This window comes from Stylophora pistillata, chromosome 1 (genome assembly GCF_964205215.1).
Source record: "Stylophora pistillata chromosome 1, jaStyPist1.2, whole genome shotgun sequence".
NCBI lineage: Eukaryota > Metazoa > Cnidaria > Anthozoa > Scleractinia > Pocilloporidae > Stylophora > Stylophora pistillata.
This window is the reverse complement of record NC_142519.1, coordinates 40,283,581-40,293,174: the sequence shown is the minus strand read 5'-3', so window position 1 is coordinate 40,293,174 and position 9,594 is coordinate 40,283,581. Positions and strand designations below refer to the sequence as shown.

The following is a 9,594-nucleotide window of genomic DNA, read 5'->3' as shown; positions in this document are numbered from 1 at the left end:
AAACCAGAAAACATTCAGGCTTTGAAAGGATTCGAACCCCTGCCTCCGAGATACTAGTTGAGCAGTCTACTACCAACTATCAGCTACAAAGCCAAATGTTAATAGGCAAAATTTTGAAGCAAATCTAGTCAAAATTTTCAATGAATAATCAGTTTGAACTGCAGGTGAAAATTAAACAACGAAACGGTCCTTGCTGGTGGACTGGACACTACTGTACCAAGAGAGGGAACAGTGAGCCAATTGAAGCCAGATTCAGAGCAAAAACTAAGAACAATTAACTCATTTGCCCCCAAAAGCTAAAAAGGAAAGATTTTCAACAAGGGTTGTCATAGGGATGCCCAGCATCACTACTGAAAGCTTAATCCAGTAAGGTTCAAATTACATAAAAAATTTTGTATTGACTTCTATAATAAATATGTGGTTGCCATGACACCAACACATGAGAATTGTAACAGTCAGAGAAACAACTTGAACAGTGATAAAAATTTCCATCAGAGAGTCAACCAGCAAAACTAACATGTATTGTAAATGGTACAGGGGACAAAACACTATTAGATATGGTGTTAATGCTAAAGCAATCTCAAAATGTGGACAAAGAAATCAAGATGAGGCAAGAGAACTGTTTGTCTGAGCCAAAAATATGTACAACTGTACAGCATGTATGTCACACCATTTCGACCCCTAATTCATTCTTCAATGTTGTTTTATTGGCAACTGTTTTTTTCTTGGATAACATTGATGCTGATGTACATGTATTGCAGATCAGTTTATTTCACATTATAGTGACTTTGGACCCTAAAATGTAACAAATACGTCTGTATACAAGTACTGCACTGAAAACAATACCATTAATACTCAGCAAAACAGTATAAAACTGCTGGTTTAATTAATAGTCTGAGCATATACAACTTTGTAAGGGGTTTTAGAAGGGCGTATAAATAAAGGGCCTACTTCATTCTTCAATGTTGTTTTATAAGTGACTGTGGTTTTTTTTTTTCTTGGATAACATTGATGCTAATGTACATGGTACTGTAGACTAGTTTTATTCACATTATAGTGATTTTTGACCCCAAAATGCACAAGTACTGTGCTGAAAACAATACCATTAATACTCAGTGTAACAGTATAAGACTGCTGGTTTAATTAATAGTACGAGCATAAACAACTTTGTAAGAGGTTTTAGAAGGGCTTATAAATAAAGGGCCTTACAAACACAATGTATATATCTAAGGGAGCTTTAATTTACCAGAACAGAAACACTTTCAATTGATACAAGCTGTGGCAGCACTCGTCAAAATATGTTTTCCATTTGAGAAATTGAATTAATGAAATTTCAATTCATGAAGCTCTTGATACATTTTGTTTCTAGTACACACTGTAAGTCAATACATATATTGTTTTGTTGTGTAGTATTGCTGAGTATTTTTACAAGTTGTGCTGTATTTTGACGAGCCCGTAGGGCAAGTCAAAATACAAACAATGAGTAAAAAACTACTCAGCGATACTACACAACAAAACATCTAAGACGAGATTTATTATCCAACACGCTAAATTGTTATTTCAGTGTGAGAGAATTTAGCAGATATTTCTGGAGTACAAATATCGCGTGATATTTGTGCTTGCATGTCTTGTACGTTATTTGTACTCTTCAAAACACAATTGGATAATAAATATATCTTATTAGTCAGACGTTTTTTGTGTAGTATATTGCTGAGTATTTTTACGAGTTGTGCTGTATTTTAACTAGCCCATAGGGCGAGTCAACTACAAACAACGACTAAAAATGCTCAGTGATACTACATAACAAAACGTCTAATAAGAGATTATTATCCAACACGCCAAATTGTTATTTCAGTGCGGGCGAGTTTCGTGGACATTTCTGAAGTACAAATATCGCGTGACATCTGTACTCGTCTCGCGCGTTATTTGTACTCTACGAAGCACAATTGGATAATAAACGTATATCATACTGACGGACCAAACAGCTCATTTTATCGATTGCTCGCCTCACTTCATGACCGATACTGAGGGAGGTTAAATGACTTTGCACTATATTTCGATGGAAGAATTTAGGATATTTAAAATAATCGCCTAAATTTCGTGGTGTTTGTTGTGACTAACAAAAAGGAAAACGAAAGAATCAAAAGGTTGTATGGTCTATGTACTATGAGTAGTCCAACGAGGTTAGGTAAATGAACTGGAGGTCATTGTTTTGTCCACCAATCCATTGCTTGGTGATCAGTTCTTTCAACATTTGTTAAAGGATAAGTACGCAGTGTTACTAATAAGATACATGTCACAGACATTGAATAAGTTGAAAGTCTTGTTATTAGACCTCACCTGTTTAAGTATAAATTCGAATTTTCATCCAGGAGGGTTTGAAGTTACTTCCCACATCCGATGTACAGAGTGAAGAGGAGAATACTCTTTTTTTAGAAAAGGTTGCCAAATGTAACACAGCTGTCGAAACCAACCGTCCTGACTATACAGTGCGACATCAATACTTTCAGTATTCAATCCACAGCCGTCCGCCATTTTGAATGTGATTGCTAGGTAACTGAGACGAGAGGAAGTCATGGCCAATCAGAAATAAGAAACCGCGTTCAAAGAAATCTTTGCTTTTCATTGGAAAATCTGGATTTTGGAAATCCAGATTTCGGATTTCAGGGTGATTCCCTCGTTTTGCACTGCGCAACCTTTTCTGCTCATAACATTGCGACATCGAAGATGGCGGCCGTTCTTCCCGCTAGCGTGAAAAGAACAGACAGGGGACGCTTTGGCGGAGCAAAAGCTTTTATTCGTAATAAGAATGCCGCAAATCGGCTGACACTTCCAGGTCTGCTCTCGAAAAACAAGAAAATGAAAAGGAAGTGCGTGATCCGGAAGTCTGCAGTAGATTTCCACTTCGGGGCCGTCGTGTTGTAGAATGAAATGTCCTCACTGAGGCTTTGGACGGGAGCTGTGAAGCGTGTGGGGCAGCTCTACGGCTCTCCGACTGCGTAAAAGAAACAGTCTCTGGGCTAGGATCACTACTCTACATAAACTGTTCAAACTCCGAGTGTGGAGAGACAAATATCTGTAGAAGAAATAAGACCCACGGCAGGTGGCACCGGAACAACGCGAGGGAGACCAATCTTTGATGTAAACACGAAGGTCACAGCGGGTTTGTTTACATTTAATGTTGCTAAGAATATTGTTTCCACAACAAAAGCACCCATTTAACATCCAGCCAATTTTTAAATAAATTTTTAACTTATTATGCCGATTTAAAAATCGACATATTTATGGGGTTGCTACACGCAAGCGTAGGTCCTACTCACCATCACTTGGAGAGTCCACGCTGAAGGCTCGCGAGAGGGAAGTAGGGCCCGAAATTGAAAAGTCGGCAAAGGAATCATGTCTGGAAAGTTTAGAAAGCAAAAGAAACCTGTGGAAAGAGGATAATGAAAAGGAAAATGTGGCGATAGGCTAGGAGCGTCATATGACAGAGGATGACTGCAACCTCAAAACCATATCAACCTTTCACGGCAGTTTGTGAGGAAACAAGCACGGTGACGCCCAATTTCTTTTCAGGTGCTTGCTAAGAACAGTCTAATAAAGAATATTTTTGAAGAAAAAATTTTTTTAGTACAACATGATTTTTTTTGGATAATAGTTCCGTACTTGGTGTATTTTGGCCAAGGTCAGGATTCAAGCTAAGAACGGAACTGTTCGAAAAAGTGAAAAATCCCCACAACCAGGCAATCAAAAACAGCTAAAATGAAGCAATACTGCTTATTTTAATAATATAAGCTTTAATTTCAAAGTAAAACGTTGTGTCTTTCAAGTTACCAAGGCTAAATTCTGATAAAGGTGATTCGAAATTTTAACGCACAACCAGGGAAAAATATCCCATTTTATGAGCTTGCTGACGTGTAAACAAGCACGGTGACCCCCATTTTTTTTATTTCATGAATGTTAAATATACCAAATTTCAAAAAAAGTTTGATAGTCGAAAAATTTGAAGGAAATTACCTTAAGGCAAAACGTGGAATCTGAAAACGGAATGCGACGCTGAGAAAACCGTCCTTAAGCTGGATTTCAAATGAGAAATCCAATTCAGGAGCGCGTGGGTTTTTATGTTTCACGACTTTGAGAAATCCAGAGAGGGATTTGCGAAACTGCACCTATTCAACGAAGGGTCTCCCTAGAAAGTTTCTTTCTCTTTTGACTTCAATTTCGCTTCTCCCCTCTCCCCCCCGCGTTGTTTTGTTTTCACGCCTGGTGTGCGTGATTTTTTGTGAACTGGCCAATCGCGTTGGGGACATTGGGCTTGGCCTTGACATTGAAAAGAGGCTGTCGTGTACATTTTGCTCTTGTATCTTAGTCTTTTTTATTTATTTTCAGTACGCAGTTTACTTTGGATTGCTGTTGTCTAATTCCTCAGTTTGGAATTTTTACAAGCTTAAGGAGTTTTATTCAACTAACTAATGTGAATTTCAATGACATAATTTCCAGGGAGAAAAATGTTAAAATAAGATGTTAATAAATGTTACTAAATTGTTATGATTTTAGAAATTTCTCTGTTGTTCAGCTCTGCTCTGAAATTATACTGAAACAATTGTTCGCCTCAGGTTCGGTGAATTTTGTCGAATAATCTCCTCGAACTCGTGGCTAAAGAATTACCTTAAACGAGCGCACAGTACTCAAGGTCGTGGTCAAGTTATACGATCCACTGGCTGAATTTCACCTCTTTTCACAACGATCAAGACACTCTTCCAAGATCTATGTAAACTGAAAAATGGCTGGGACGACCTTCTCCACGAGGGACTTCCTTTCAGATACTCGCAATAGTTATCTGATCTGTCAAAGGCCGTAGGTATCCAGATCCAAAGATGTTATCTTTCAGACGAGAGCGTAATTTCAATTCAATTACGCGATTTTGGAGATGGATCGGAAGCCGCGTATGCGGCAACAGTTCATCTAAGAGTTGAGACGAGACAAAGAGTCTACATTTACTTATTGTTGTCTTTTAATTTTCGTTCACGCCTATTTTAATCCCTCAGTTTGGAATTTTTTACGAAGTGAAAGGAGTTTTATTAAAACTGAGTGTTGTGATCATTTTAATTACTTATTTTTCGTTGTGAAGAGTGCACCTGTAGGCGAATGATGAGTTGAAAGAAGCGTTCAAGATGACTTGGCAAGGACAATGGTTAGGGATTTAAGCCAATTTTTTTTCTTCAACAAGTTTTCTATGAAGTGTCTTTGATAAGTTCCTTTTACTGGAAAAATGTGTGCAGCGGTAACTTTCCACTGAAACTTTCTGGTGTAAGAATCCTGTAAATAAATACGGCTTATGCTCTTTCTCTTATACGCGTGTTCTGTTTCTCTTGAATGTCCACATAGAGTCATATATTTTTAGCGCTTTGTTTAGCCAAAGACTGGAAACATTTTTAACACGTATTTTTTAAAAAGTGTCTTATTACTTGACTTTTCCTCGCTCACGGCGCCCTAAAAGGCTTAGAGCAAAATGTCCTCGTTAATAGGTAATTCTGATTTCATTAACTATGTGGATCAAATATCATAAAAAAGTATATGCCTGCCTCAATAAAGCAAAGAGAAACTGCTCACAGCAAAGTAGTCGCAGCCAGGCAATTGAAAGCCACTAAATTAGTATAAACTGAGTTTGGTCAGTTAGGAGAGCAAAGATACCGATCACAGACACTTTCTAACAAGCACCACAGGAAAAAAGGCAATCTATGAACTGCATGGCTTCAGGGTTGGTATGACATTCGTACTTAGCTGCCCGCTCCCGATATTGACGATGATCTTTATTCCGACAGACATACTCTACGAAATGAATATTGATAGATGATTAAATAAGTAATAAAAGGCAATAGAAAATAATTAAAAAGCTGACGTTTTGAGTATAAGCTCTTCGTCAGAGCGAATGGAGGAATTATGGGTTGTGGGTGGGTCTTATGCAGAAAGTGGAGCTACGCTATTGGTGGGAACATGGTGACGAGATAAACATGAATATATTAGTAGAATGAAAAGCGTTCGTTGATACCTATGGGGTTAATAGTGCCCATTTGAAAGATAAAATTTTGTTCAAGAGTTTTGCGGCTCTCCGAGCTACCTAAATGTAAGGAAATACCGCAGATTGCCATATGCTAGTCAGAATGATTAGGTAGATTAAAAGGTCTAGCGTTTTTCTCGTCACCGTGTTCCCACTAATAGCGTAGCTCCACTTTCGGCATAAAACCCCCACACAACCCATAACTCCTCCATTCGCTCTGACGAAGGGCTAATGATCGAAACGTCAGCTTTTTAACTCTTTATGGTGGCCAATTTACAACTTCAACTTAGTTGATATCACCAAATGACCTTGTTACCCCCACCGACGCAGAATCACAGTTTCTTTAGAAACTTACCCCTTTATTCAATAGAAAATAATGTCTGTCAGCATCCTCTTTAAAATTGCTAAGATTTTCCTTCCTTGGAATTTAACTAAAAGAAAAAATAGACAGATAGGTAAAGAGATGAATTTTTAATTAATGAACTATTGATCAATAGAGAGAGCGATAACTCCGATGAATGGAATTTCCTTCTGTATTTGATTTTGACGGACAGGGTAATAAAATTAACTAAAATTGATGATGAGGATGACGCACATGAGAATATCAGCTGAGAGTTGATATTCTCTTGCAACGAAATGATGATGACGTTAAACGGGATAAGTTGAGCGTCACTGATTCACACTATCACAGGTCACAGATAAAGTTATGAGTTAGGGCCTGTTTACACGGAGGTGGAGGACCCTAGGTAGGTGAGGTAGCCCGCCTGGCCGTGGTCGGAAAATAAAATACCTTTACATACAATCTTACAACCCTGTGGTGCCGGGGTGAAATTTGTCGAGGTTGTTGTTGGGCTTGTAATTAGGGACCTTAAGCATAGGCGTCCCAAGCTGACGTCTCGAGAAAGACGAAAGATTTATTCTCGGAAACGTTTGTGCTTATTCATAAAAGCGATGTGTTACACGGTGTTAGGTTACGCAAGGAACGTACCGTTGACAGTTTGAACCTGTTTTGAACCTAAAAGATTAAGATCTAACTCTAAGCGTGAGCGTGGGACGTTAAAAAAAAGGAAAAAATATAAGAAAAAAATTAAGAAAATTAAAAAGGATGATAAAAGCAACGAATATAACGTGTTGAGTCTCCTTACTTTTTTTTCCTCAGCCGCTTTGTCGTTTACAGTCCTTTTAACGCTTTGCTGATACCTATCCGTTCGAGCAGCATTATTATTAGGTATTGATAAAGCACTCTCACGGACGGAAATTTGACGGATATCGGTCGACTTTTGTGGAATTTATCAGCCTTCGAGTGGAGATGGTTGGTATTCGAGACAGGTTGAAGTGATCAGCCTCCTGTTTTTCTTTATACAGTAGACTGGTAACATCACACCAGTTACAAAGAATGTCGCCAAAACAGCGTTGAAACGACCGTTGGCGATAGAGCGGCCATGGAAATATGATAAGGAGACTTAATGTGTTATCTATCCGTTTTAATTTTTACTTAATATTTTTTAAATTTTTTCCCTTTCTTAACGGCTCACGCTTACGCTTAAAATTGTATCTTATTATTTTAGGTATTGCCGCTAATGACCTTTAGACCCCAAAATCACAAAGCACGGTTGGGTCGCCTGTGTTGATACGTTATATGGAAATGTAGTGATAACGAAATATGGCTGATTTACAACGCTAATTATTCCGAAACGTGAATATTTTAGACTCCTTGTGTATCCGTTGCAATTTCTGGTGATTTCTGCTGTTTTGGAATTGCTTTGCCATCACTTTTATTCCTATTAGACTCCTTCTTATGGGACGTCATTTGTTTTTCCATAAGATTTACGCCAATAGGTCGATAACATATGAATGCGGCAGTGTTGAGCTCAAAGTAAAAATGTAAGTTAATCACTTCCGAGGTTTCATTAGTAAGAGGACGTAAAATTTGGTGTTCTAACGTTTTAATTCTGTATGGGACAGCTAGGAAAGTTTTACAACACGCTTGTTTCGTTTTTGAGCTTTTTTCCATGAACGTGGCCCTGGCTAGACGGGTTACCCTACCCTGAGCCGTTTGCGTGGCAAATTGTCACGTCGGCTGACAGGGTTACCCTACCTGGTAGACTGGGCTACCCGCTTAGGCGGGTCATCCCACCTAAGCGGGTCACTCCACTTAGGCAGGCTACCTCACCTACTTGGGGTCCCCCACCTCCATGTAAAGAGGCCCTTATTCACTTTCTCACCAACAGTTTCTAATTGAACGTTACTAAAGGCTTCTCACTATGAGAATACGGTTTATAATGTTTTGCTTCTCATTGCTTTTAAACGATGGTGGGGAATTATCGCTCAGTTTAAAAAACTAACTTTAAATGTCATAGGTCACAGAAAAGGAGAAATGGATATTATATTAATTCTAATACTTCCGTTATGTTTGTCCTTGTATTCGTTTATCTGTGAACGAACGAGAGTATGCAATGATGAGCGAAGCTTCTGCCAACATGACAAGCACTTGATACTCAAAATGTTTCAGAGTTCTAAAGCTAAGACGCGAATGGTGTCTTCTGATCAGTTTCAAGCTATCTGGAATTAATTTTCTTTTATCTTTTTCTTATACCTTAGGTCCGAGACAAAATAATGATAGTATAGTGATACAAGCTTGGGATCTTCAAGAAACTTGATAAGTCGGGGATTAACAATTTTCATTCAAATCTATCACAGTTTCTCCGAACTGTAAGGCTCTGTAACCGACTTGGCACGAGCACATAACGTCGTAAAACAAAAACTGTTTAACTTCAAAAGCAGTTTTCGGATAATTAGGGGAGTTTTGAGCTTTCCATGAAAGTCTTATCTAAGGGAATAATTAGGCGTACCTCTTGGTCCGGTGGAAGCATGGAATAGTAAAAATATAAATCAGAGAAAGTGGTGCGATTCATAGTGATCTACACCCTCGACAAAAGGTCTTCTCATTCTTACCTAAAATACAAAAAATAGAAAGTGTATATCAAAAAGTCAAGGTTAATCTTTCAATTCCCTGTTTTTCTAGTTCACATAGCATTAAAGAAGTGCCGCATGGCATTACAGAAAAAAATGGACTTGAACTTTCCTCTTCGAGACGCTGCAACCACATGGTAGGACTAACATGTTGAAAATGTGTGAGAATAATGCACCGGACACTCTTGTCTCACTAAACAGATCATAGATTTTTTTCGCAAGAAAACAAAATTCCCAGTGCACCTGGCCCCAAGTCGGAAAATTCTGCTTACCTAAATTATCTAAACTTATAATTATGCTCAAGGAGCGAAACAAGGCTTCGCTTGTTAGCTCAATCTACTCTGCATTCAGTTTGGGTCAGTTATACCAGAGCGGAGTACTGGTGGCTCCTTTTCAATTCAGTAGAAGATTTAAGATGGAAAAAACATGAAACCTGAAACATACACAAATTAACAAAGGGTAAACATCACAGCGTACACTATTGAGTTATAGATACACGTGGGTGGTTGCTATGCACGAAAGAGGCGTAAGAGTTCCGCCAGGCGATAGCCGACAGCGACTTT

The 9,594-nt window shown here is 38.4% G+C and overlaps 1 long non-coding RNA gene across 1 annotated transcript in view; it reads right to left on the bottom strand.

Moving 5' to 3' along the window:
• Positions 1-9,594, bottom strand: part of LOC148742493 (uncharacterized) — a 307,714-nt gene that overhangs the window by 45,780 nt on the left and 252,340 nt on the right. The window lies entirely within an intron of this gene.